The following is a 26675-nucleotide window of genomic DNA, read 5'->3' on the forward strand; positions in this document are numbered from 1 at the left end:
CTCAATTGGCTAGTTTCAATATGTTGTCATTGATCGCAACATGGCAACTTCTTGCGGCTTCATATTTTGGGTTAGTTGTGTACCGATAGGCACTTCACAGACACTACACCAATATCGGCAGCGACACTAACGGGTTGGAAGGAATTGTTTGGATACCGACAATGCAGGCCGACATGGTTTAGAATTAGGTTATCAGTATTGGAGGCCGACATCTTTTGGATCTGGCATTGGCAATTATTTTTTATATTCATCTATTTATGTTATCTAGCCAACATGTATATTCATATTGTAATTATCTTTGTAAGCCGACATAAGGCATGATGAATTGTAAAGGGTATAGAGGTCAGTTGGTTAGATCATTTTGTAATATGTATTAGAAAGGAAATATTGAAGGAGATGCAAAATATATGATAGAGATTATGTATGTAAGGATATCTTTGTAAAGGGTTATTCTAGTATAGGGTTAAGGGATTTAGACCAGAACAAACAAAGCTTAACCAGAACTATATTCAGGCATAGAAGATGTTATCTTTGCAGTTCAATCATTTCTCTGGATTGTAGTCTAGATTTGTATTTAGTCAGTGAGGCTCCTTTTGTGATTGAGAAGTGTGCTCTAGGCTATAAGCCTTCCTGCAAGTGCAAACCCCTATATTTTGTAATATCTCTTCATATGGCCATTGGATTGATATTGTGGGTCACAAATCCCATCGTGGTTTTTCCTCTTTGAGGTTTTCCACATATAATTTTGTGTGTTATGGTATTTATTTATGTGATTGGCTTATTGGTTTCTTTACTTCTTTCAATTCTATATGTGTCGGTATATTGTTTGGTGTATTCATATTTTAATAATGTTAAAATTGATCATTCTGGTAGAACACTGATTCACCTCCCCCCTCTCAGTGTTCTTGGATTCCAACAATTGGTATCAGAGCCTTGTGCCTTAGAGGAAGTTTAACAATTTGAGGAAAATCTTGAATCCAGAATCCATGGATATGAGTTTGGAAAAGGAGCTTGAGGCGGCACTTGAAGATTATGATGCTGAAAGGATGAAAAACTTGAAGCTACAAGATGAATTGAATTTTACTCAAGAATTCATTCTTATCCTATAGGTGAGGTTGTCATATGTTCAGGCTAGGAGGAAGGAAGTTTTGTAGAATAAGGATAATGATGAGAAAGATGCACTTAATGAGAGATGTCTAAAACTGAGTTAGGAGAACATGGTTATGAGGAATTAAATGCAAGTTATATCTATGAGGATGTCTAAAGAGATTAAGGACTGGAAAAAAAAGGAAGAAAATATTGTTGTATCTCTGAAAAACAAATTTGAAGAATGTGGAAGGTTAGTTCATGAGATTGATATGTTGAGAACAGATTTAGTACAATCCCAGAGTAATGAACAAGAGCTTGAGAGACAAATGATAATTCTAAGAGATGATCTGACTATTACGAGTATAAAGAAAAATTCAAGATTAGTTCAGCATAGCTAGATGAGTTATTGAAGAGAGAAAGGCAGAATGGAGATTCTAATAGACTTGGATTTGAACAAGGATAGAGTTTTGGTACTACAAATGAAGATCAAAATCATAAGGCACTGGTAAGGCAATTTAATGATTATAAATTTAATGGTATATGCTTTGTTTGTAATAGATTTGGTCACATGGCTAGGCAATGTAGAAATAGAGCAAATCAGAACCCCGATTCTGCTCCTGGTCAATGTTCTAAATATAATAAGTATGGTCATAAGACAAAAGATTGTAGAATAAATGTTAAATGTTATGTATTTAGAAAATTTGGACATATGGCTAATCAGTGCACGTCAAGCAATTACACTTGTTTTAGCAAAGAAATTCAAAAGAACAATGTTACATGCTATGCATGTAATGAGGTTGGACATATTACTAAGTTCTGTAGAAGTAGAAATTCACCGGTTGGTAATGGAGGATCAAATGAGAAAGGAAAAGATAAAGTTAATGAAATCCAACAAGATCATACCCAGAGATGGGTCAAGAAGATAGAAGAACAATCAGCAGATGGTAATGCACCGACTATTCAACTAACAGAGGAGGTTTCTCCTACACCAGCAGGAAGCTCATCCGGTAACTAAGGAAAATATCTTAAGGGTAGGAAAAATTCATGAAGATGTTGCATATTCCCTAGGAAGAGGTTCTGGAAGATGTTCCAGACATTGGAGATGCTTATCCGGCATGGAGATGTTTGATCAAGATCTGGTATCTTCCACTAGAAGTCATTGATGTCAATGTGAGATTAGGGTTTCTTGGAGGATAAAAGGTCAAATTCACTTCATTTCTAATCACTTTGCATTCAGAGCGATTCAAAGTGATTCAAAGGAAGTCTAAGGCAATTCAGAGCGATTGATATCATCTTAAGCGATTTCACTAGCGATTGGAAGAGGTCTTTTAGGATTTTTCACCAGCAGCTATTCACAGGTATTTATCTTCAATCATGAAAGTGGGATCACCATCTATACCTATATTTGTTGCAAATCCAACTATTGTTGAGGTCAAGGACCGTCCCAGGCTGACTTTCAAATGATATCTATATGTTGCTACCCTGGACGATTTGGTTGGAGCTTTTTCCCGTCTCCCAGAAGGAGTCATGTATGTCAAAGATGTAAGAGCTTACATTCACTGTCATATTGAGGATTTGGGAATGACTTATATTAAGAGCCTATACATGAATGAGCTTATGGGATATTCTGGAAATATTAAGCCCAAATACCATCATATTATGGATTTATGGTTTACCGACATTCTAGATATTCTAGAATTTGAAGATGAAATTGTTATAAAATTGTTAGGTATGTTTTAAGCAGGGTGCATGGATAGTTTATTTGGCTGGATAAACCATATAAGATTATGAAGGAGGCCATTAGGGGAATGACTAGTTTACCATAGGCTAGACAACGTCTGAAGAAGAAAGTTTCAAATGATCAGGTCAAGAAGATTACTGGTGCAACATCAGATAAGCGGTCAATGAGGATCAATACTATCACCGACACACACATCAGATTCAGAAGTATGGTCATTGGTTACAAGGTAACACAATTAAACTGACTAAATTTTGTTTCTAGCTCTTACATTTATGTAGCTCATAAAATGATGAGGGAGAATGAGAAATTAGATCTATGTGGTTGGATGTTGGATGAATTATTGATTAACCTAGGAAAGATTAAAGGAGAAAAGAAAGGAAATTTCTGGTATGGTAACCTAATTGTCTATTTAATGTTATTTTTCATCAAAGAGGCTCCCAATTTTGGGAAGAGAAAATGGGCATTTGATATCCTGGTAGGGAGGCAACTAAAATAGTCAATTGCTACATTGGGTAGTCAAAGAGATGATAAAGTGTGGGGTTGTTTTAAATAATTTCAAAAGGATATGAATTCTAGGATGAGGGTTCCCAAGCACATTGTTGAGAAGTACTCAACTGACATATGCTTCATGGTCAAGAAAGATGAAACTTTGATGGAAGTTGTAAGGCCCTAGAATATTTAGATTGAGGAAATGGGTTATGAAGTTGATGCATAGATTCTTGATGCTTATGCACAAATGATAATTGATGCATGGGTAGATGAAACTGTAAAAACCTTTAGCACTGCTAAGCACAAGATGCAAGAGGTTGAAGTTGAGTTCAACTAGAAGAAGAGAGAGAAGCAGGAGGGAAAGGCAAGTAAGTTTGTTGAAAAGGTTTCAAAGGACATAAAAGCATTGATTGATGTTGTCTTGGAGAAAGGAAGGAAGAGGAAAGAACCATAAATATTCATTGAGCCTATTGTAGCAGAATTTGCATCTGAGGATGACATACCCTTGGCATTTAAAAGGATATTGAGGAAGAAAACCGAAGAGACCAATGTAGAGGCTAAGAAGAAATCGATTAGGAAAGTTACGATCAGAGTACCGACATAGAGAAGAGCACCTAAAGAAACACCTTCAGCCCCATCTGGTACTGGAAGGAGAAAGAAGAACGATGAAATTGAATCTGGTAATATAACTATCATTCCACCAAAGACTTGTGTAGAGTTAGTTAATGAAATTACTAAAGATGGTATGTTAAAGAATGTACAGTTTTATTATGAACATTTAGATAATGATGAACAAAGAGAGGTAGAGGAATCAATTTTGTTGTATTTGGATATCTATAAGAAAACCTTGATAGAAGTTGAAAACCAAATACCACCACAGTTGTATGATATTTTAGATGCTAGAATACTATCAGTAATGCAAGTAGATAGACATATAAAGATACAAGAGTTATTATATGTTTGTGTTTCTATTGCTCCATAGGAGATGGACAAGACACTAGAGGTTACAGATAGGAAAATCTTTAACAACAACCATATAATAATCAGTCTTATGTTAGGTAGAGTAAATGAGATAATTAAGGAGAGACACAAGGCATGGGATAATTTCTTTGAAGAGAATCATGGTTTATATACTACCGGAACCTAAGACAAATACTGCAAACATCTCAGTTGAACGGAAAGGTAAAGGTATTATGGGTACTTCACCCTCACTTTTAAAAAACATTAAGATAGTGGATATTTAGCCCTCGGTAGATACAAATGTACAGGAAAATGTTGAGATACCGGTAGATGCAAAGAGTGTAAAGATTGATAATGTATAGGATACTAATGTTGAGGACAACAGTCCTCTAAATCAATTTGTACAGCATGAGGTTAGAGTTTTTAGGCAGGAACCGATAGTTACAGAGACTGCACCAAGTAGAAAAGCCACCGATGCAAGTGAGCAAGCTATAAAGGTTAAAACATTAGAGGAGAAGAAAGGTGAATCTGGCAGGGAACCAGTAGTGAGTCCATTATTATTGTCAATTGAGACCTCATAGGTTGAAAAGAAAAGCATAACCGAGATGAGTTCTAATGAACTCATGATGATGGTTGTACATAAAATGTTGAAGGAGGGATCTATGGATAAAGGGGTTATTGACTAGTCTATCACTATTTTGCATAGACTAGTCCCAGAGTGCAAGTTTGACAAAGAAGCAAGCCCATCCGGCAAGCTTAAGACAATCAAAAAGCACATTTCAAAGGATTTTCAATCCTTGTAGCAAATATCAAACCAACAAGCACTGGAGAGGTTCACACAAGCAAAAAGAGATACATTTGATCAAGTGATTGAGTCTGAGAAGAAGAAGATTAATGAAAAGAAATTGAAAGATAATACATTGAGGTAGTGTACTAATATCTATAGAGTATGCTATAATACAAGTTTTCTCATAGCTGAGATAGATAAAAAGATTAAGGATATTCAGGAGGGGATTGTAGGTATAGCCAATTATTTTGATGGATTGAATTCATTAACTACATCTATAGATGGTCAGATTTTGGTTTTGGAAGCCCAAGTTTTTGCTCTTGAGAAAGAAAAAGATAAAATCATAAGGAGAGCCAGAACTCTTAGAGGTTTGGTGAGTTCTCGATTGAATTTATTAAGTGTACATAAGAAGGATTGTATAGATCTAGTTGGTAAGCCCAAACCGACAAAGCTTAATGGGAAAGAGTCATTTGCCCATATGCTAAATGGACTTGTATCTATTTCTGACACATTCAAATCAGGTTGGGATACCCATCTTGAGCTATTGGAGAAGGCTTGTCCAGATATTTTCAAATACACTCAGCTCCGGTAAGGTATTTTGGGACATATTCATTGTATAGTCTTTCATTCTTCATCCCGGTTTTGGTATTATTTTTGGTATTTTTGATGGCATTGATTTCAAAGGGGGAGTGATATAGATGTGAAAAAGAAAAAGGGAGTTGTATACATTAGGGGGAGTATAGGTGAAGAATTATGGAGGTATGGAGTATTTTGTATTGATGAATTTTTAGCTCGGGGGGAGCAGGTTTAGGATGAAACCGGTAGATGGAAACCATGATCATTTTTCACATGAGTGTTGCCATCAATGCCAAAGGGGGATATTGTTGGCAATTGACACTCAATTGGTTGGTTTCAATATGTTGTCATTCATGGCAACATGGCAACTTGTTCTAACTTCATATTTTGGGTTAGATGTGTACCAGCAGGTACTTCACAGACACTACACCAGCACCGGCAGGTTGGAAGGAATTCTTTGGATACCGACAATGCAGGCCGACATGGTTTAGAATAAGGTTATCGGTATTGGAGGTTGGCATCTTTTGGATCTGGCATTGGAAATTCTTTTTGATATTCATGTATTTATGCTATCTAGTTGACATGTATATTCATATTGTAATTATCTTTGTAAGCCGACATAAGGCATGATGAATTATAAAAGGTATATAGGTCAGTTGGTTAGATCATTTTGTAATATGTATTAGGAAGGAAATAATGAAGGAGATGCAAAATATATGATAGAGATTATGTATGTGAGGATATTTTTGTAAAGGGTTATTCCAGTATAGGGTTAAGGGTTTTAGACTGGAGCAAACGGAGCTTAACCGGAACTGTATTCAAGCATAGAAGATGCTATATTTGCAATTCAATCATTTCTCCAGATTGTAGTCTAGATTTGTATGTAGTCAGTGAGGCTCCTTTTGTGATTGAGCAATGTGATCTAGGCTATAAGCATTCCTACAAGTGCAGGCCACTATAATTTGTAATATCTCCTCATATGGCCAGTGGATTGATATTGTGGGTCACAAATCCCACTATGGTTTTTCCTCTTTGAGGTTTTCCACTTATAATTTTGTGTTTTATGGTTTTCATTTATGTGATTGGCTTATTGGTTGCTTTACTTCTTTCAATTCTATATGTACCGATATACTGGTTGGTGTATGCATATTTTGATAAGGTTAAAATTGATCATTCCGGTAAAACATTGGTTCACCCCCCCCACCCCCCTCTCAGTGTTATTGGATTCCAACAAAATAAATTGCAAAATTGTGAAAATTTATACAAACAATTTCAAAAGTTATTAGATGTATGTGGAACTCTTGCAACTACGAAATTTTAAAAAACATGTGCAAAATTTTAATCATAGATGCAAAAAATTCACAATACAACTATAAACCCCATAAAAATTTGGTATCAAGCAAGAAACTTTAAAATGCCAATTAATGCTAAAAAACAACAAGAAGGTACAATGTACTTACCTCACCAATTGAGCCTGTTGGTCTGCCAAATGATTTGACTCACTCTGATAGGTGTTATCTTAACCATCCAATGCCCACCATAGCTCCTCAAACACGCGAACTAATCTCCAAAATCCAAGAGTGGAAATGGTTAAAATGAAGCCTTAAATTCTTATTTATAGCCCAAATGGAGCCCTAATTAGGGTTTCCCATCCTGTTGGTAGCAGTGACTTTTAACTTCAAACACCTTGTATGTCATTCATATGAGATTGAAACTTCTCCAAACTACACTTTTGAGATCCTAAGCGCATTGTCAATAAATTTGTCTTCACATCATAATTTTTCAGCCAATTTCCCGAGGGGGTGCCATTATACCCTATGGCCACCAGGACATAAAGGGGCATGTTTTTCTTGATTATTCTTTAAAACAATGCCTAAAAAATGCATTGTCTCAAAGAAGGACAAATTGTATACACTCAAAACTGTCTTGTATCTACATAATGTCAATGTCACTAATTATTCTTCTATATTAATTAAATAATTTTAATTGTTTAATTAATTTAACCTTATTCTTCCAAAATATTTCCCTGTTTCATGTCAAGTTAATTATTCAATTTTCGTCTTAAACATTTAATAAATTAATCATTCCACCTTTAAATTAATTAAATAATTTTTGTATATGCTTTAAATTCATCATTTCTTAACTAGAATCAAAGGAAAATCACGAATCCCTATCTAATTAAAGAATCCTAACAAATATCAATGAAATAATACAAACAAAGTAATAAGGATGTATAATATTAATTAAAACTCCCTATTCCATGATCGCATATAGCTTCTAATGTTCTTCTCTTCTTTGTGGTATGATGGCTCTCAAATATTGCATTGGTAACCTACAATTGACACAAAGATTCAAAGTTCATGATTGTTGAAAATGGAGAATTGATCTTGAATTTATAGATTTTTGGGTGAGGTTGATTGAGAGGTAGAACAAAATGATTAAGAGGTGGAACTCAAGTGAGCTCACATGTTGATTGATAGTTGAACTGTTGATTTGGAGGTGGAACATAATAGAATAAGAGGTGGAATTCAATTGATTGAATTGTTTTGATTAATTAAAAGCAGGTTTTTGAAAGGAACTCAGAACCTTGTTACATAGCAGGAGAAAGATAAAGCATTAAAAAGGCAAGAAATAATAGTGCCTAGACACCCAAACAAAGAACAAATCCCATTTAAAACAAAAAGGGATCACAAGTCAAAGAGAACATCATTAGACAACCTAAGGACAACACAAAGATAACACTGAGACAACACAAGGACAAGGGCAGCTAGATGTTTCTTATGAGTTCTTCCGCATGAACCACCAGCTGCTTCATATTGACCGTAGAGTTTTTCATATCATCCAGCTCTTGTTCCTTGATGCCAACCTGTTTCTGAGTGTTGGCCCTTGTTCTTTTTTCATGACCCTTCTTCTCAGTTTGATCCTTGTTATCCTCCTTGCCTTTAATCTATTCAAATTTATTTATCAGCATGTTCACATGGTCAACAGTGGCCTTAAGGATCTAGAAGTTTTTCTCAACAATCCTCTTCATAGTAAGCTCCATCGTATCCACTCTATTGGCCAGATTGTTTAGATTAGTTTCCAGAACCTTGTCATCTATGATCCCTTCCAGCTCCTTCACCTTCTTTTCTGTTTCCAGAATTTTACAAACCATTGCCTCAATTTCTTCAGCCTTGTTAATGACAACCATTAATTCTTTAACGTTCTCAGAGAGAGGCTTCTCACCCATAGTTGCCTTTTTTATCATATTGAGATCAGTCTTCAAATCACCAATTTCTTGCACCATTTTACTAATGGCCTCAGAGAAACCCTTGATGTTGTCATTACCAATGACACCATGATAGACATTTTGATTGCCCATGTTGTTAACTGATTGAGAAAAAATATGATTGAAAGATGAAAAAGAATAACTAGAGGAGAATTAAAGAACGATGTAATTAATCAATTAGTTGATTTGATTAATCAAATAGATTGAAAAGTTAACTAATTGATGACTGATTGAAAGCCTTTTTGGAAAAAAAACAAAGTGGAAGATAGAAATAGAGATTGAAAAGATAATCGATTTAATTAATCAAATAATTGAATTGATTAATTTAACATGTGCTTGAACTTTGATTTTGATTTTCAATTTAATCTTTGCATGAGAATTCATTCAAATATTGAATTTATTTTAAATTCAATTTGTTATTTGAATATATTTAGAACTTGACCTTGGAATTCAATTTGATTTTTGAAATCATGCAAATGTATTTGAAATTAGTGTAAGGAAAGCACAGTGCGGAAATGCCTTCCTAATGTCAATTAACATGGAAGATCATGCAAGAATGCAGTTTAAAACTTTTACAAACATTAAGAATAACATAGACAAAACACATAGAATCAACATTGAGACAAAACACCACGAATTATGTGGGAAAACCCTTTCGGGAGAAAACCCACCACCAAAAGTTGAAACACTTTATTTCCAGTAAATGAATTTACAATAAAGTTTCAGTCTGCAACTACAGGTATTTGTTCTCAGATTCTCACGAACTGGACACTGCAATTAGATCCCACTATTAGTTACCCCATAGTTATCCAATGGCTACATATATCAGATTGTTGATAGTTCATTTGAGCAACTGCACCAACAAGATTCTCACAAAATCGTTAACTCCAATGCCCTCCTTAAGACTCACTAAGACCTTCCACAAAATTTTTTGGAATACAAGTTTGGTTATTGGTCCTAGGGGCTTGAATAGGTCTACCGACTAGTAGCCCTATTTTACTGATTGTTTGGCTTTTTCTCCAAATTGTGCCAAACAACCTACCAAGTAAATTTGGGTTTTAGATACTCTTTTAGGACTACTATCAAACTCCAAAAGCTTAGGTTTCAAACCTAGTCCTACACTCTCCAACACCTACTAGATTCACGGACCTAATTGATCAAGTTAGGTCTGTTTTACAAAAGAAGTATGTGAGAATGGGGTCATAGGAAGATTCTAGCTCTTCAGGAGGCTTCTTCTATATACCAATGTTCCCAATCCATAAATTAACTCTTCAGTTCATCATTCTTCATTGTGTGTATAATGAATTCCATTCTAGGCTAATCCAAACCCTCAAACATTTTAGACTAGGGCTTGGTGGTAAAATTACCAAACCAACTCCTCTGACCTCACCCTTTTGGAATCTCAGAATACATGCCTCTAACTTGCATTCTACCAATGGAAATTGGATTACAATGGGTAGATTGCAAGTTAGGGCTCCATTTGCATTGTAACCCTTGAAAATGGAGGGTTTCAGACCTACAGAGAATAAACCACTTATAACTTCCTCCAAATTTAACTTCAAGAGGTCAGACCAGGTGCATTAGAAAGGTGATTTAGGGTAGTTTCAACTTAACTCAGAGTTTCATCACAACATTTCACATCCTGTACGAGCAGTACGAAACACTATCAATGTTATGGCAAAACCAGATTTGTTCTATTCACTTTCTCCACCAAACTTTACAAAACTCTCCAACAACCTTCCCCATGATTATTCAAATATATATTAACCCTCCTCAACATCCATAACCAACTTTTGAATAGTTATGAATGTTGGAGAGGTAGTTGTCATCCTACCGACAACTTTTCAAAGTTGCTTGACAACAAAATGCAACATTTTTGCAACTTGGACAATATTGGGAAATTAAGAACTTAGACCTTATGGGAACATCTCCAAGGTCATTATTTGACTCCAAACACCTAAAAAACCATCCTAGACCTATCAACACTAAAATCCAAATTCCAAGCCTCCATGGTCTAATAGACCTCTAGGTTTATATGCTCACTTAAGAGATTATTGACCATACAAATAGGCACTCTATTACATCAAGGGTGATCATTGATCCAACCCATTATTACAATGCAAAATATTATGTAAACACTACTATGGCTAGAACCTTGCTTGAAAAGAGAAGGTGCTATGCACCAATAACTGTGTTTGTTTACTATTTTGTAGTACACCAATTGAATTGGAGGTACCAAAAATTTCGTAGATAAGCGGTCAATCGATCCTCAAGATCCCTTGGAACATACAAATTAACACACTTAGTGACTAGGATTTACAAATAGAGATGTGGAAAACTTCCCCATTGATTCTCAAAACTTTGATCTTATTTTTCTCATGTGTGTGCAAGTGAGTTAATTCTTGCTCTTGTGTTCACTAAAGATCTTTGACATCCTATATGACTAGCTACGTAGATTATTCTAACTTCAAAAGCATCCTAGACAGAGCCTCACTTCTAGAAAGCCTTTAGGGCTCTGATGAGGTTATACACTAAAATATATCGAATATTACTCCATTTCTAGCAGGCGTCCATAGCCCTAATGGAGTTATTCTAATGTTCCCATAGTCAAGCTTTTTGTCACACTTGCATGTGTGATATTTCAGTTATATATCATTTCTCTTTTTCCTTGAGATAGATATTGGCATAGCACTTTTTCTTTTTATTTTCTTGCCTTGACTTGTAAGTAATGAAACCTACTTAGGTGTGACGATTATAGTGGTGCTGAAGTAGAATATTAAATTTTTCACTAGTCATATGATCAACTAGGTGTCTAGAATGAATTAGAGATTTTGTTAATGTGTTTTAGATATAGAAATTGATAGATTTTGAGTTAACAGGTCTCAAATAGTTAAATCACCACCCAACCAAAGGTAAATCGTCATCACAGTGTGATGTTGAAAATGAATGACCTTAGGATCTCAGACTCAATGTTCGAATATCTAAGAAACCAGGCGACCCTTGTTTCACTTGAATGCAAATGAATGATAAATTTGAATAGTTGCCTTGTTTTATTGGTGCTTCTATATGTCAATGCAGAAACTTTGTGAATGCAGTGCTTTTGAAAAATAACCTAATGCGATGCAAAGTTGTTTTAAGAAAATAATATGCAATGCAAAAAGTAAAACGTAAACTAACCCAGCCCTTAGATGTAGTATCATTTTAAGGTGCATGCTATTCATAGGGTCAGGAAGTGGATCTCCCTCCATAGTAGCCAAGTTATATGCTTCGTTGCCTATGACCCTTGTTATGATGAAAGGACCTAGCCAGTTAGGTTCAAACTTTCCTGGCTTTTCACGCTCTGCTAGGTTCCTTTGGTTCTCTTTGAGAACTATATCTCCTACTTCAAAATTCCTTGGTCTTGCTCGTGTATTGTAATTATTTCTTAATCTGTTTTGGTAGCCTTGCAAGTTATTTAATGTAGTTTGTCACTTTTCATCAAGCATTTCAAGCTCTTGTAATCTTGCAACTTGATAGTCTTTCTCTGATATGATGTGTTTTAAGGAGACTCTTAAAGAAGGTAGTTATATTTCAATAGGTAAAATTGCTTCTATACCATAGACCAATGAATAAGGTGTTGCTCCTATAGGTGTGCATATCCCTATTCTGTAAGCCCAAAGAGCGGGATTTAATTGGAGATGTCAATCATGTCCTGCGTCAATAACAACTTTCTTTAGGTTCTTCAATATTGTTTTGTTTGTTGCCTCTGCTTGTCCATTACTTTGCGGATAATATGATGTTGCAAATCTCTATTGTATCTGTAATTGTTCACATAGTTATTTCTTGATTCTTAAATAGACACCCATTGTTAGTCACTATACACATTGGAACCCCATACCGATAGATAATGTAGTTAAGCATGAATTTTGCTATTTGCTTACCAGTGGTGTATGTTAGAGGGATTGCCTCGATCCATTTGGTAAAATATTTAGTAGCCATTAAGATGAATTTATGCCCATTGGATTAAGTAGGATTAACTTTACCAACAAGATCTAACCCCCACTGTGAAAATGACCATGGTGATGTGATAGGTTCGAGATCCTGTGCTAGTGCATGTATGAGTTCCCCATGCACTTGACATTCACTAGTAGAAATATGGCCAATAAATGACTAGGTGACTAAAATTTTTAGTCACGATAAGTAAAAATGACCAAATTTTAGTCATTTTTTGCAACACAACTATAAATGACTAATTTGGTCATTAGGTAAGAAACATAACTAAATGACTAGTCACATAAATAAAAATGACTAAATAAATGACTACTTCTCCTCTATACTATTAGTCATGAGGTATCCCTCATTTGATAACATCTTATACAAAATTTGGACATTAAATCAGTAAGTATGGGGCATTAAATCAACAATTTCTATCACAAGAATTGGAACGTTCTCAACTACTAGGTACTTTCCCCTATTTAGCTTTTAATTGAAAATGAAACAACATTACTTTAATTTCAAACTAGGTATGTTGCTTAAGAACAAACCTTAGCCAGTTATTTCTATGTGAAATTATTGAATCAAAATATTAGTGTCTCACTTACACTATACACTTGCTAAAGTGGTACTACAAAATCAAATTATTTTCTACTTGACATGTATTAGAACTTGACTATTTATCAAAGAAGCTATGCACTTTCCCTTTGCACACCAACAGTCTCCAAGATGCTTCTCAATACTACCCATCTTTATATATGCATGCACATATGTATCATAGATTAAATTTTTTTGGACATAATTATATCACAAAGACAAAACCATGCTAAAAAGACCAAATCACATGTGAACTATATAAAAATATAACATACTACTTGAACAAATTTGCTATAATCAATACATTACGAAACCAATGACATATCTCTAGTTCTAAATATCACCTAAATCTGTATCAAAAAAATAAACCATCTCACATTAAGTAACAAGTAAAGTTAAACACATCCTAACCCTCCTTTTATTGTTTATGGTTAGGATCAAAATAGAATTAGAGTTATAATTAAAATTAGTGTTTCAAGTAGGATAGAATAATAATACCCTAACTTAAATATTGATATGTGCATAATGCAAAATATTATGATGAATACATAAATTATTGTTGTGAAAGAACTTTCACTCTCTATTGAAAACAATAAACTTATGAAACACAAAAAATATTGAATTTTTAAAATAGAACATATAGACAAAAAAATAAAATTGTGAACATTACAGAGAAATAGTAATTCATAAAAAAAACTTAAAAGATTGAAAATAGAAAATTTTCTTTTAAAAAAAACCTCAACTATTACATATTTATTTTTATTGTATCATATTAGCTTATTTAGAATTATTATCTTTATCTTAAATATTTAAATTATTGTTTTATGTTAAATATGTAAATATTTAAATTATCTTAAATTAAAATTAAAATTATTTTTATTGTAGACAAAAAGATGATGCATTTAACAATAGAGTTAGCGGCAAGGAGCAGAGGAATGGCGGGAGGTGAATTTTTAATCTCCTAATTGTTTTACCCGTTCATTTTATGTATGCCCGTTGGTTAGTTTCAGTGAGTTTTGTTGAGGTTAATTAGATTGTTAACAATCCTTTTTATAATTGCTTTAATCTTGCAAGGCCTGTAATTGGTATTTTCTATCCTTGTACAAACCTCTTCTCTCTGTATTGCATGCAGAATACAGAATATATGTTTATGGTGGGATTGTCCTTCATTATCCTTGGAACCTTTATACTTTCACACTCTTCATATCATCTAGGTTCTAAATGCCTTTATTACTGTGTTTTAGAATATAAAAATAAATTTGAGAGCATGCATCTTGCTGCTCATTATCTCTCTTAGATATTTTTTTGAATTTCAGATATCTTCTAGGTTAATTCACTTCTATGGGCATAGGGAAATTTTGTAATCCACCCTTCATATAGGTGAAAAGTTATAGTGGCTTGAAAAGAAAGCTAACTAGTGAGCATGCCATGGTTTTTTAAAAGTCAATGCCTCTTGTCTAATTTGGGTCTATTCCTTGTTGCTTTGGATCTTGTTCTTCTTATCTCTTTTGTTCTAACCCATGAAGTTTTATTAAAATATTGCAAGATAGGCTGAATAAATGGAAAGATTAAGATAAGAGTGCAAACATTGATTTTGGCATTTCACCAGTAAGAATTCCCCATCATTCATCCATTGTGATTTAGTATCCATTGGAGTGTTTTGTAAGGTATCTTGTGATTTAGTATCCATTGGAGGGTCAATGAAAATTTATTAAAAAAAAGTTTGAACTTATTTGTATACCTTAAAATTAATTAATATAATATGAGTTCATATGAAATGACTATAGTAAGGATGCAAAGAGATAGAGTTGGATAGTTTAAATCATAGTCTTGTTTCATATGGATCTAAACCTTAAGCATATCCCATTGTCCACCTTATGGAATATTGAGGAGTTAGTTTTCAAGTCTATTACAATTATCCTTGGCCAAATAGTTACATGAAAAATATGAAATCCCATATGTAGGGAAACCTTAATGTGGGATGTGTTTTGTTATCAAACAATGACTGTGTTAGCTCTAATATTATATGAGGGGTAGCAAATTTCATGACACCTTTGAAGAATGACCATGCAAAGTGTATTAGAGAAGTAAATGTAAATTTTGTAATCAATGATAATGAAATAAATATCTTCATAAACTTTAATGGCACAAACTACAAATCTTATAAATCATTATTATTGTGCAAAAGTATTTTTCAAATTGCTTCATTTAGCATAACCAATAATATCAACAAGAACACTGCCCCTATTCAAAACAATGGAAATAAATGACATCTCATAAAACAATTTCTCTTGCAATAATCTTGGAGATAATTTTTGTTGTAGTGTGGCAATCAACACATACTCAAAGGTTCTTAACAACTCTAATAGTTGTTCCAAAGGGTGTGTTTAACAAACCAAATACAATTGCCAACTTTTCACTATGATGGCAATGAAATAATTATTTTTTCTCCTCTTCCACATCTTTAAGTAAATATCTTGAATCTAGTAATTTTATAAATGTCTTTCTTTCTTCATCTCCCAAGTTGATTTCTCCAACCTTGCATAGATCTCTTATGTCTATGGATCTGACCTGTCACCTACACAAAAAACATGTATTTGTCTTGACATCACTAAATCTTTGAGCTTGTTGTGACCCTTGTAGCTTTTATCCTTCCACAAACCTCATAAGTTACTACAAAGGTTTGATCCTCTATATATAACACCTCTAGGGTATATAATTACCATGAAAACCTATCATGTCACTATCCTAGCTTCCTATTGGGCATGAGTACTGCTCCTGAGACTACACAAATACTTAACAAAGAGCTGCTCCCGAGATTTTGTAGCACTGTATACTTTTGTCTTTAAATGTGTTCCTTAGGTCTGAGAATTGCTAATGCTTTCTTCAATCATTTTTACTTCCTTAAGACTCATACGCTTGTCTTTGAAGGCTATTGTTCTCTATCACATGACATGTGTTCTTTGAATATGATTGAGAATTTATCAAAATATTGTTGCTCTGATTTTGATTCCCTACAACCAAATAACCTTGTACAACTTTGATATTGTCTCTACCACTTATTGGCTTCTCTATCACCATTATATTGATTATTATCTATCTGTCGCTTATTGAAGAATTTGTTTCAAATCATATTCATTAATTATCAAGGCATAGACAAAGTTTCTTCTATGCCACATGAGGTTAAGCTCTGATGGAACCTCTTAAAATCCCTTTTGACATTGATCATATGTTTATAACCCTCCACACCTACCTCTTCAATGGCTCTTTTCTTATATCTCCATACAAGGTTGCTTGTTTACTGTAACAGAGTTGTTTTGTATAGTCATTGTCATGACTGCTCATTTTGTCTTGATCAGTAACTTCTATATCTTTGTTCTTTTAATCACTGCCTTGCACCTTTCAAAAAATATTCCTTCGTATCCTCGTGATGTGGTTGTGTGAAGAAACTTATAATAATGAAAGGATAGTCTCAATACTGTGAAAAGGTCATTTGATCTTATCCTCTTTGATTGCATTAGGTTATGATGTGGCTTGTCCAGAACTTGCTTTTCAACATGCATTCACTGTCAATACTGTCCTTTCATTATAATCCTTCCATGAAGCCGATAGTTACAACTTCTAATGTCTTTGTTGCGTTTTGAATGGCTTTTATGACTTTATATCCCCCGATGACTGTTAAATTTTTAGATGACACCATTGTCTCTATATGTTCACCAAGGGCTTGTTTGATTTCTCTATTAAGCATCTCAGTGATGACCTTTTCTTTATCTTCCATCTTGGTGATGTATGATAATAATCTCATATTCCTTCTCTTTGACATGTTTACTAGGAATGCCTTTCAATTTTTTGGGAGCTCTTTTACACTATGATGCTTTATGGCTTATATACCACTATGGTGATTCTTCTCATACCTTATTTTGCTGACAACTTTAATTTTTCAATGCTCCAATCACTATAATATTTCATTGATTGTACTCTTTTGTGCATTGGTATGACATGCTATGCTATTCACTGTTCTATATTTACTGTGTTGAGATTTCTTCATTGTGATTGTATTCTTTGTCTTGCTTATTGCCCTTAATGACCAAAAAAATTTCATTTACTATTTTCGGCTATGCTGACCAAGATTGCTCTTAAGTTGAATTGATGGCTCTATGCAATGTATTTATCTTCATCAAACCTTAAAGGCTTGATTAATGACATGTTGACCCTTGCTCAAAGAATGTCCTTTATTCTTGGGATTGTTCTTCAAGAATCGGTCCTCATCTTATAGGCACTACCAATTCTCTTGGGATGACGCTTATCAAAACCATAAACCTGTTGTTATATATATGTTTAGACTTTTAGTTTTCATTGTCTTTGAAATGCATATTAGGTTTCTTCTAACACCTATCTATTCATTAGAGAGTCATTCCTCCTCTACTCTGTCTGTGACACTTGACTTGTGATTTTGACTATCTCTATATGACTTTGTTCCTTATTTGCTCCAATGTAGTTGTGAATGGAAAATGAGAACCTTATTTCATAATCTCAACAAAACTATATTTTACTTATGATCTCTAGGGTTTCCATTGATATTTTTGTTGGCAATATGGATGAATTGATTAGGTGTTGCATTGATGTTTTGTCATTGATGTCAACACTAGCTATTATGGTTTGTTATTGGCAGAAGATCTAGTGTTACCGACAAAAAGGACTATCTGTTGGACAATGGAGTATGTTTGATTTTATGTGTTACATGTTCCTGGAGTATGTTTTAGTCAGTTGGTATTGACCTGGTGATCAATGCTATCATGCACTCTTGTAAACCCTTACCAGCATGGGTTTAAGGTTTTACCGATAGAGCTTTTATTGTGAATCTTGGACAGGATGCTAAGTGGTGTTGGTGCAGCTTCTAGATGGATTTCAGGATGCTGAAGATGTTCTTTGATCATGCCTTAACTGATTGAAGACATCACTTTGGCATGGTGGACCCAGATTAGGTCTGGTACCTATCTAGGTTATGGATCGATATCATGTTAACATGTTCTCTACACGTTACCGGAATGATTTATGGATTGGTTATTGTTGTTTTGGTGTCAATCCGACATGGCATGTCATTGTAATATCTTTTAGGTGGCCGACCTAATTGGTTTAGGCCTTAGGGATGGTATAAGTTGATGTAAGATCTCATTATAGATCATGGTATGGGAATGGAAATGATATCATATGAGAAGGAGATTTGGTCGATCATAGGTGATCGAATTGGGTTTAAGGAAGATCTCAAAGGCCTCCGGTATTGATCTTAACCGAGACTATAATTAGGCATGGTAGATGCTATCTCTTGCAGTTCATTCTTTTGGATTGTTGTCCAATTATCTCGAGGTGGTTATAACCTCTCTGTAGTCAGTGAGACTCTTTTGTAATGAGCAGTACACTCTAGGCAGTGTGCCTTCCTGCATGTGCAAGCCCCTCATTGTATCAAATACTTTCTGCAGAAGTATCATCTGACTGTGGGTAGGCTTCCCACCATGGTTTTTCACTTTTCGGGTTTTCCATGTACAAATCATGGTGTTATGTGGTATGGTTGCATTGTGTTGATTATCTATTTTATTGTTAAGTTGTATTTTTTATTGGTATCTGTTTCTGTTATTCTGATACTTAAAGTTTATATGGTCTGGTTAAAGGTTATTAAGAGGTTTGATTGATATAATCTGTTAACAACTGATTCACCCCCCCTCTCAGTTGTTCACTGATTATCCTAACAATTGGTATCAAAGCTTTGGTCCTCTTTTGCAGAAGCTTAACCACTTGAGGTAGATCGTATGGAAGCTAATACTTCAAATCCTAACTATTATTAGAAGAGAAGTCCCTAAGCTCGATGGGACAAATTATGAGATATGGAAAATCTGAATGGAGACTCATCTTAGATGTCTTGGCAAGGATATTTGGGAGATCACTGACAAAAGATACACACCTTATGATCCAATATTTGGCAATCCTACTCTTGCGGACTTGGACAAAAATATTAAAAATGATTGCAGAGCTAGAGAAAAGCCCTCCTGTGTGCACTTACTAATCAGCAAATCATGGGATTGACTGATAAATCATCGGCAAAGGTTATGTGGGATAAATTGCAAACTTTGAATGAAGGTGACTCTACTATCAAAATTGCTAAACTTGATGGTTACTGGGTAAGGTATGAAAACTTGAAGATGGATGGTAATGAAAGAATTGTTGTATTTATGGAAAGAGTAAATGAGATTGTTATGGGAATTCAATGTTGTGGAGGATCTTTGAGTGAAAATGAGATAGTTTCCAAAGTCTTGAGAGCCCTTCCACTAGCTTACAAGATGAAGGCAACTGCAATTAATGAATTGAGAACATTGGAAAACACTTCGGTAACAGAGACATTCTGATTGGGAAATTATTTGCTTTTGAGCTTGAAGAATTTGGACCTTTTGGAGATGCAAAGTCTGAACCTTCTTTTCATGCATTATCATCTACCAGAAAAAGTGATTGGAAAGCCTTATATGAAAAGGAATTGAAAGATATGAGGAAAGAGGATGAAGAATTTGAGCAACTTGAAGCCCTATTTGCTAGAAGAGTACCTAAAGGACCGACAGGAAGTAGGTATGAAGGAAAAACACCTTTAAAATTTTTTGCATGTAATAAGATTGGTCATTTTGCATCTAGATGTCCTAAAAGGAATGCAATATTTGAAGAGAGAGTTAAGAAATCATTTAAGCCTAATCAGAATAGATATAGATTCAAGAGAAACAAACAATGCTACATAACGGATGAGGAAGGAGTAAGTGATGACTCTGAGGATGAACCGACAACAGACTCTGCTAGTGGGTCAGGCAATGGAAAGGAATGAGTGTTCTATGCTTTAAAGGAAGATGAACCAGAACTGGCTATCAAGAAAGAAGAAAAAGCCCTAGCAGCAAAAGTTGGAGATAAGGATGAATGGGTAATTGATAGTGGATTCTCACATCATATGACTGGAGATAAAAGAAAATTTCTATCCCTACAAGAATACAATGGTGGTCAAGTCAGATTTGGAGATGACAAAGCATGTATGATCAAAGGTAGAAGTACAATTTCTCTAGATGGTAAGCATAATACTAATAATGTCTATTATGTAGAAGGTTTAAAGCATAATCTTTTGAGTGTTGGTCAATTGGTGGACAAGGGATTCCAACTTCAATTCAAAGATAGAAAATCCAAAATCATTAACAAAACTAGTTTGGAGATTGCAACCGGTATTCAGACTGGAGGTAATATCTTTTACTTGAACACTTGTAATAAGACATGTTTGATTGCTCATATTGATGAGAGTTGTCCATGGCATAAGAGGTTGTGTCATGTTAATTTTGATTGTATTGTTAAGATCAATTCAACTAAGGCAGTTAGAGATATACTTAAGATTATGAAGCCTCATAATCTGGTATGTAAGGAATGTCAATTGGGAAAGGAAGTTAGAACTTCTTTTAAGAGCATACATGATAAATATAATGACGTGCTTGATTTGATTCACGCTAACTTATGTGGTCTAGCAAGGGCTAGAAGCTTTCGAGGTGACAGATATTTCATGCTAATAATTGATGATTATTCTAGAATGATGTGGGTCACTTTTCTAAGAGAGAAGTCTGAAACTTTTGAGAAATTCAAGATATTTAAAGAAAAGGTTGAAACAGAAACTGGATTGAAAATCAAATGTCTAAGATCAGATCAAGGCAGTGAGTTCACTTCTAATGAATTTAACAGTTATTGTGAGACAAATGGAATTAGGAGACAGTTATTTGCACCTTGGACTCCTCAACAAAATGGAGTAGTGGAAAGGAAGAATATAACCATTTTGGATGTAGCAAGATCCATGATGATGGAAGACAAATTGCCTCACATCTACTGGAGAGAAGCAGTGAGTAAAATAGTCTAAACATTCAACAGAGTTCACATCAAAGGTGAAACCGATAAGACCCCTTATGAATTATGGTTTGGACATACACCTACTGTTAAATATTTTAGAATTTTTGGAAGTAAATGTTATATCAAAAGAGATGATTCAATTGGGAAGTTTGATCCTAGATGTGATGAAGGAATATTTCCTGGATATTCAATTCAAAGCAAAGCATATAGATGTTATAAGAAAAGATTGCAGAAATTGTGGAGAGCACTAATGTGAAAGTGGATGAGCAATACAAAAATCAATCTATATCATATGACAGGGAACCGATAGTGGAAATGATCATAACTAAACTAGAAATGCCTCAACCGGTATAGGAAACTGAGATAGTTACACCAGTACAATCAGAAAATTCAACTGTGACTGATGACCAGAGTAGTGAACCTGAACTTCAGAAGACACCAAGGTATGTAAGATTAAATATTTCTGAAGATCAAATCATTGGAGATAGGAACAAGGGATTTATGACAAGAAGAAGATTGGCAAATGAAGAGGTATTTCTTATTTCTCAAATTGAACCGACATCTGTTATTGAAGCTTTTAAAGATAAACATTGGTTAAAAGCTACGGAAGATGAATTAGATCAAATAGAGAAAAATGAGAGTTGGACTTTAGTTCCCTAGCATAAAAATAAAAATGTTATTGGAACTAAATGGGTTTAGAAATAAACTGAATGAGGATGGTCAAGTTGTAAGAAACAAGGCTAGATTGGTTTGTAAAGGATATTCTCAAATGGAAGGAATTGCTTATGGTGAGACATTTTCACTTGTAGCTAGAATTGAAGCTGCTAGACTATTTCTTGCCTATGCAGCTTATAAGAACTATAAGGTCTATCAAATGGATGTTAAATGTGCATTCTTGAATGGTGAACTTGAGGAAGAAGTATACATTGAACAACTTGATGGATTTTCAGTGACAGATGATAAAGATATGGTTTGTAGGTTGACGAAAGATTTATATGGATTGAAACAAGCTCTTAGAGCTTGATATGCAAGGTTGGATAAATATCTTTTGAAGTTTGGTTTTACTAAATGCAGTGCTGACAATAATTTATATTATAGGATCACTGATGATAATATTCTGATTATTGAAGTATTTGTTGATGATATCATTTTTGGAGGTGAAGATAAATTGTGCATGAAATTCTCTAATAATATGAAGAATGAATTTGAAATGTCCATGATTGGTGAGATGAGATTTTTCTTAGGCTTGTAGATTACTCAATCTGACAAAGGCATCTTTATCTGTCAAACTAAGTATCTAAGGGAATTGTTGAAGAAGTTTGGTATGGATAATTCCAAACTGGTAAATACTCCTATGGTGATAGGTGAGAAATTATCTATCAAAGATACATCTACATTGGTAAATTCAACAAGGTATAAGTCTATTATTGGTGGCTTATTATATCTAACTCAGACTAGATCAGATATCATGAATGCAGTGAGTATTGTTTCAAGATATTAAAGTAATCCTAAAGAAAATCATGAATGTGCAGTAAAGAGGATATTTCAGTATTTGCAAGGAACAACATAATATGGCTTATGGTATTCTAGAGATGATGACTTCACTTTATGTGCATATATTGATTCAGATTGGGTAGGAGATACTGATGACATGAAGAGCACTTCTGGTGGATCTTTCTTTCTTGGAAAGAAACTGGTTTCATGGATCAACAAAAAATAGTCATGCATTTCTTTATCTACTGCAGAAGCTAAGTATGTTGCAACAACAACTAAATGCACTCAAGTCTTGTGGATGAAGCAAATGTTGAAGGATATCAAGGTAAATTGTAGTGAACTAGTATTTATCTATTGTGATAACTTTGTAGCCATTGACATATCTAAGAATCCGATATTTCACTCTAAGACTAAACACATATCAATAAAGTAAAAGTTCTGAAGGACAAGGTGGAAGAAAAGGAAGTCAAATTGGTTTATGTGAACACTAAATAGAAGATTTCAGATATATTCACTAAACTGTTGTCTAAGGAATCATTTGAGTATTTGAGAGACGGGTTAGGGGTTTCTGTCCCTCTAATAGAGACTTGATTGATGTAGTTTGGCATCAGTTTGACATGCATTATCAGAGATACTATTCATTTCGGCACTGATGAGTGGTGCTACTACTCAGGGGGAGTAATCAGCTTTGAGATTTGGAGGTTTATATTCTTGCTTTGATATTTTTGTTAGATTTCTGGCATTGATGTCAAAGGGGGAATGATAGTAATGTGAAAAATAAATTCAGAACTTTACAAAGATATTATTCACAAGGGGAGAGTTATTTATATTCAGGAGATTGTTGGTTGTCTTCCACAGGGGGAGACTTGTTTGGCATTTCTTGATACTTAGATGTTTTTCACATCTAGTGTTACCATCAATGCCAAAGGGGGATATTGTTGACAATATGGATGAATTGATTATGTGTTGCATTGATGTTTTGTCATTTATGTCAACACTAGTTGTTATGGTTGGTTACCGACAGACAGGTTTTGGTTACCAACAACAGATCTAGTGTTACCGGAAAAAGGGACTATCTGTTGGACACTTCCAACATGTTTGGATCAATGGAGTATATTTGATTTTATGTGTTACATGTTCCTGGAGTATGTTTTGGTTAGTTGGTATTGACTTGGTGATAGATGCTATCATACACTCTTGTAAACCCTTATCGGCATGGGTTTAAGGTTTTAGCAGCAAAGCTTTTATTGAGAATATTGGATAGGATGCTAAGTGGTGTTGGTGTGGCTTCTAGATAGATTTCAGGATGTTGAAGATGTTCTTTGATCATGCCTCAATTGATTGAAGACATCACTTTGGCATAGTGGACCCAGATTAGGTCTGGTACCTATCTAGGTTATGGACCGGTATCATGTTAAATGTTCTCTACACATTACCAAGATGATTTATGGATTGGTTATTGTTGTTTTGGTCTCAAGCTGACATGACATATCATTTTAATATGGATGTATGTAATGATCTTATTGTAATATCTTTTAGGTGGCTGACCTAATTGGTTTAGGCCTTAGGGTTGGTATAAATTGATATAAGATCTCATTGTAGATCATGGTAAGGGAATGAAAATATAATATTATATGCGAAGGAGATTTGGCCGATCATAGGTGATTGAATTGGGTTTAAGGAAGAGGTCAAAGGCCTCCAGTATTGATCTTAACTGGGACTATAATCAGGCATGGTAGATGTTATCTTTGGTAGTTCATTCTTTTGGATTATTGTCCAATTATCTCGAGGTGGTTATAACCTCTATGTAGTCATTGAGACTCTTTTGTAATGAGCAATACACTCTAGGCAATGTGCCTTCCTGCATGTACAGGCCCCTCATTGTATCACATACTTTCTACAGAAGTATCATCTGACTATGGGTAGGCTTCCCACCATGGTTTTTCCCTTTTCGAGTTTTCCACATATAAATCATGGTGTTATGTGGTATGGTTGCATTGTGTTGATTATCTATTTTATTGTTAAGTTGTATTGTTTACCGGTATCTATTTCTGCTATTCCAATACTTAAATTTTATATGCTTTGGTTAAAGGTTATTAAGTGATTTGATTGATATAATATATTAACAACTGATTAACCCCCCCCTCTCAGTTGTTCATCAGTTATCCTAACAATTTTCCCATTGTACTCATTTATATTTTCAAATGGCTTATTCAATGCTCCCTTAGCATGCATGTGTTCACATTGTATTTATCTAGGGCTGCTCTTATGCTTGTCGTCATGCCTTTAGTGATGATGGGCTGCTAAAGGTCTGTGATAATCTTCTTTTACATTTCACTCAAGGGCAGAGACCTCTTCACAAATTCATCATCTATTATTATGAAACCTTAGGTTGCCTTTGCTATCATTTCTATCCAAATCACTTATCATGACTGTAAATTCTTCAAAGAACTAAAACTTTAGAGGGCTTTTTTTTTAACAAAACATACTGATGACAAGATTTATATCATATGGATTGATTTCTCTTTGTCTTCACTCAAGACTGGTTTCTTTTGAAATGATCCAGCTCACTACCCTTTAGGAGTCCTATGAACCTCACTTCATCCATTCATTGTAATGGATAAGGATTGTCTAATCCTTATTGTTTAGTGACTGTATTCTTCTTATTTCTTTGGCTCCATGGCCTGCTACTTAGACTAGATGTCTACTTTCATCACATCACAACAATCCTTATTTTGACTGTTTTGATTCTTATTCAATCCACTACCTTCAATATGATCCTTTCATGTTGCTAGGGTTGTTTGATCCATATGACCACTATGATAGGATTTTTATATGCAAATTATTCACTGTCTTCAATAGTATTATGAAGCTATTAGCCTAAGAGATCCATTTGATTGAGTTTAGAAGTACTTTAGTAATTCATGAAAATAGCCTTTGGGACTACAAATATCAACTTGACATAAGATTTCTATTCTTTGACTTAACTAAGGCATATCTCATAGAACTCCATATATGTATCTGTGTAATAGTCAATGAAGATGTTGTGGTTTAGACTGGTAAGGGTTTCTTTTTAACCATCTTCATTATTTCAAAGCATGAATGAACCCTCTAGACATGGGCACTATGATCATCTATTCATAATAGTAATTTTTATTGTTCTTTTAGTATGCCTAGGTCTATCCTTTGAATCTTCATAATGAACTTTAGAGGTCTAATCATTCTCTGCCTTCACCTTGTTCAGTGACTACATCACTATTCTTTTGCTCACATGATACATGTTTATTGTCTTGACTGTTATTAGAGTCAATATTTCACTCTATTTTGGTGTATTGATTGTCTTCTCATGTATCATTGATATTTTAGAGATATGAAACTAGTGTCTTTATGATTGCATTTTTTATATCTTTCTTTGTGGTTATTGCTCATGGGTTTTATATAACCTCTATCATGATTTCTCATCAATGTGAATGGATTTGAGAAGCCAATGTAGATGTATTATCACTATGTTTAATGTGCATGACCATCTTCATGTTTAGCACCATCCTCAAGCCTTCAAAGCACTACTAGACACTCCAAGATGACTGCATTCTAAGTATTTTTTCTCATTGCTACTGTGGCCTAATGGTGTTTTTACTACCTCTACGGATCACTATGGAAGACTGTATTTGCATTGTGAGGTGTTTTTTTCTTCTTGATAATGGACCGTGTCATGTTTGCATGATCCTTGAAGCTTGGACTAGAATTTCTATGAAAAATATTGAAATGATTGTCCCTCTTCTTTCTTT

This window comes from Cryptomeria japonica, chromosome 5 (assembly GCF_030272615.1).
Source record: "Cryptomeria japonica chromosome 5, Sugi_1.0, whole genome shotgun sequence".
NCBI classification, from domain to species: Eukaryota; Viridiplantae; Streptophyta; class Pinopsida; order Cupressales; family Cupressaceae; genus Cryptomeria; species Cryptomeria japonica.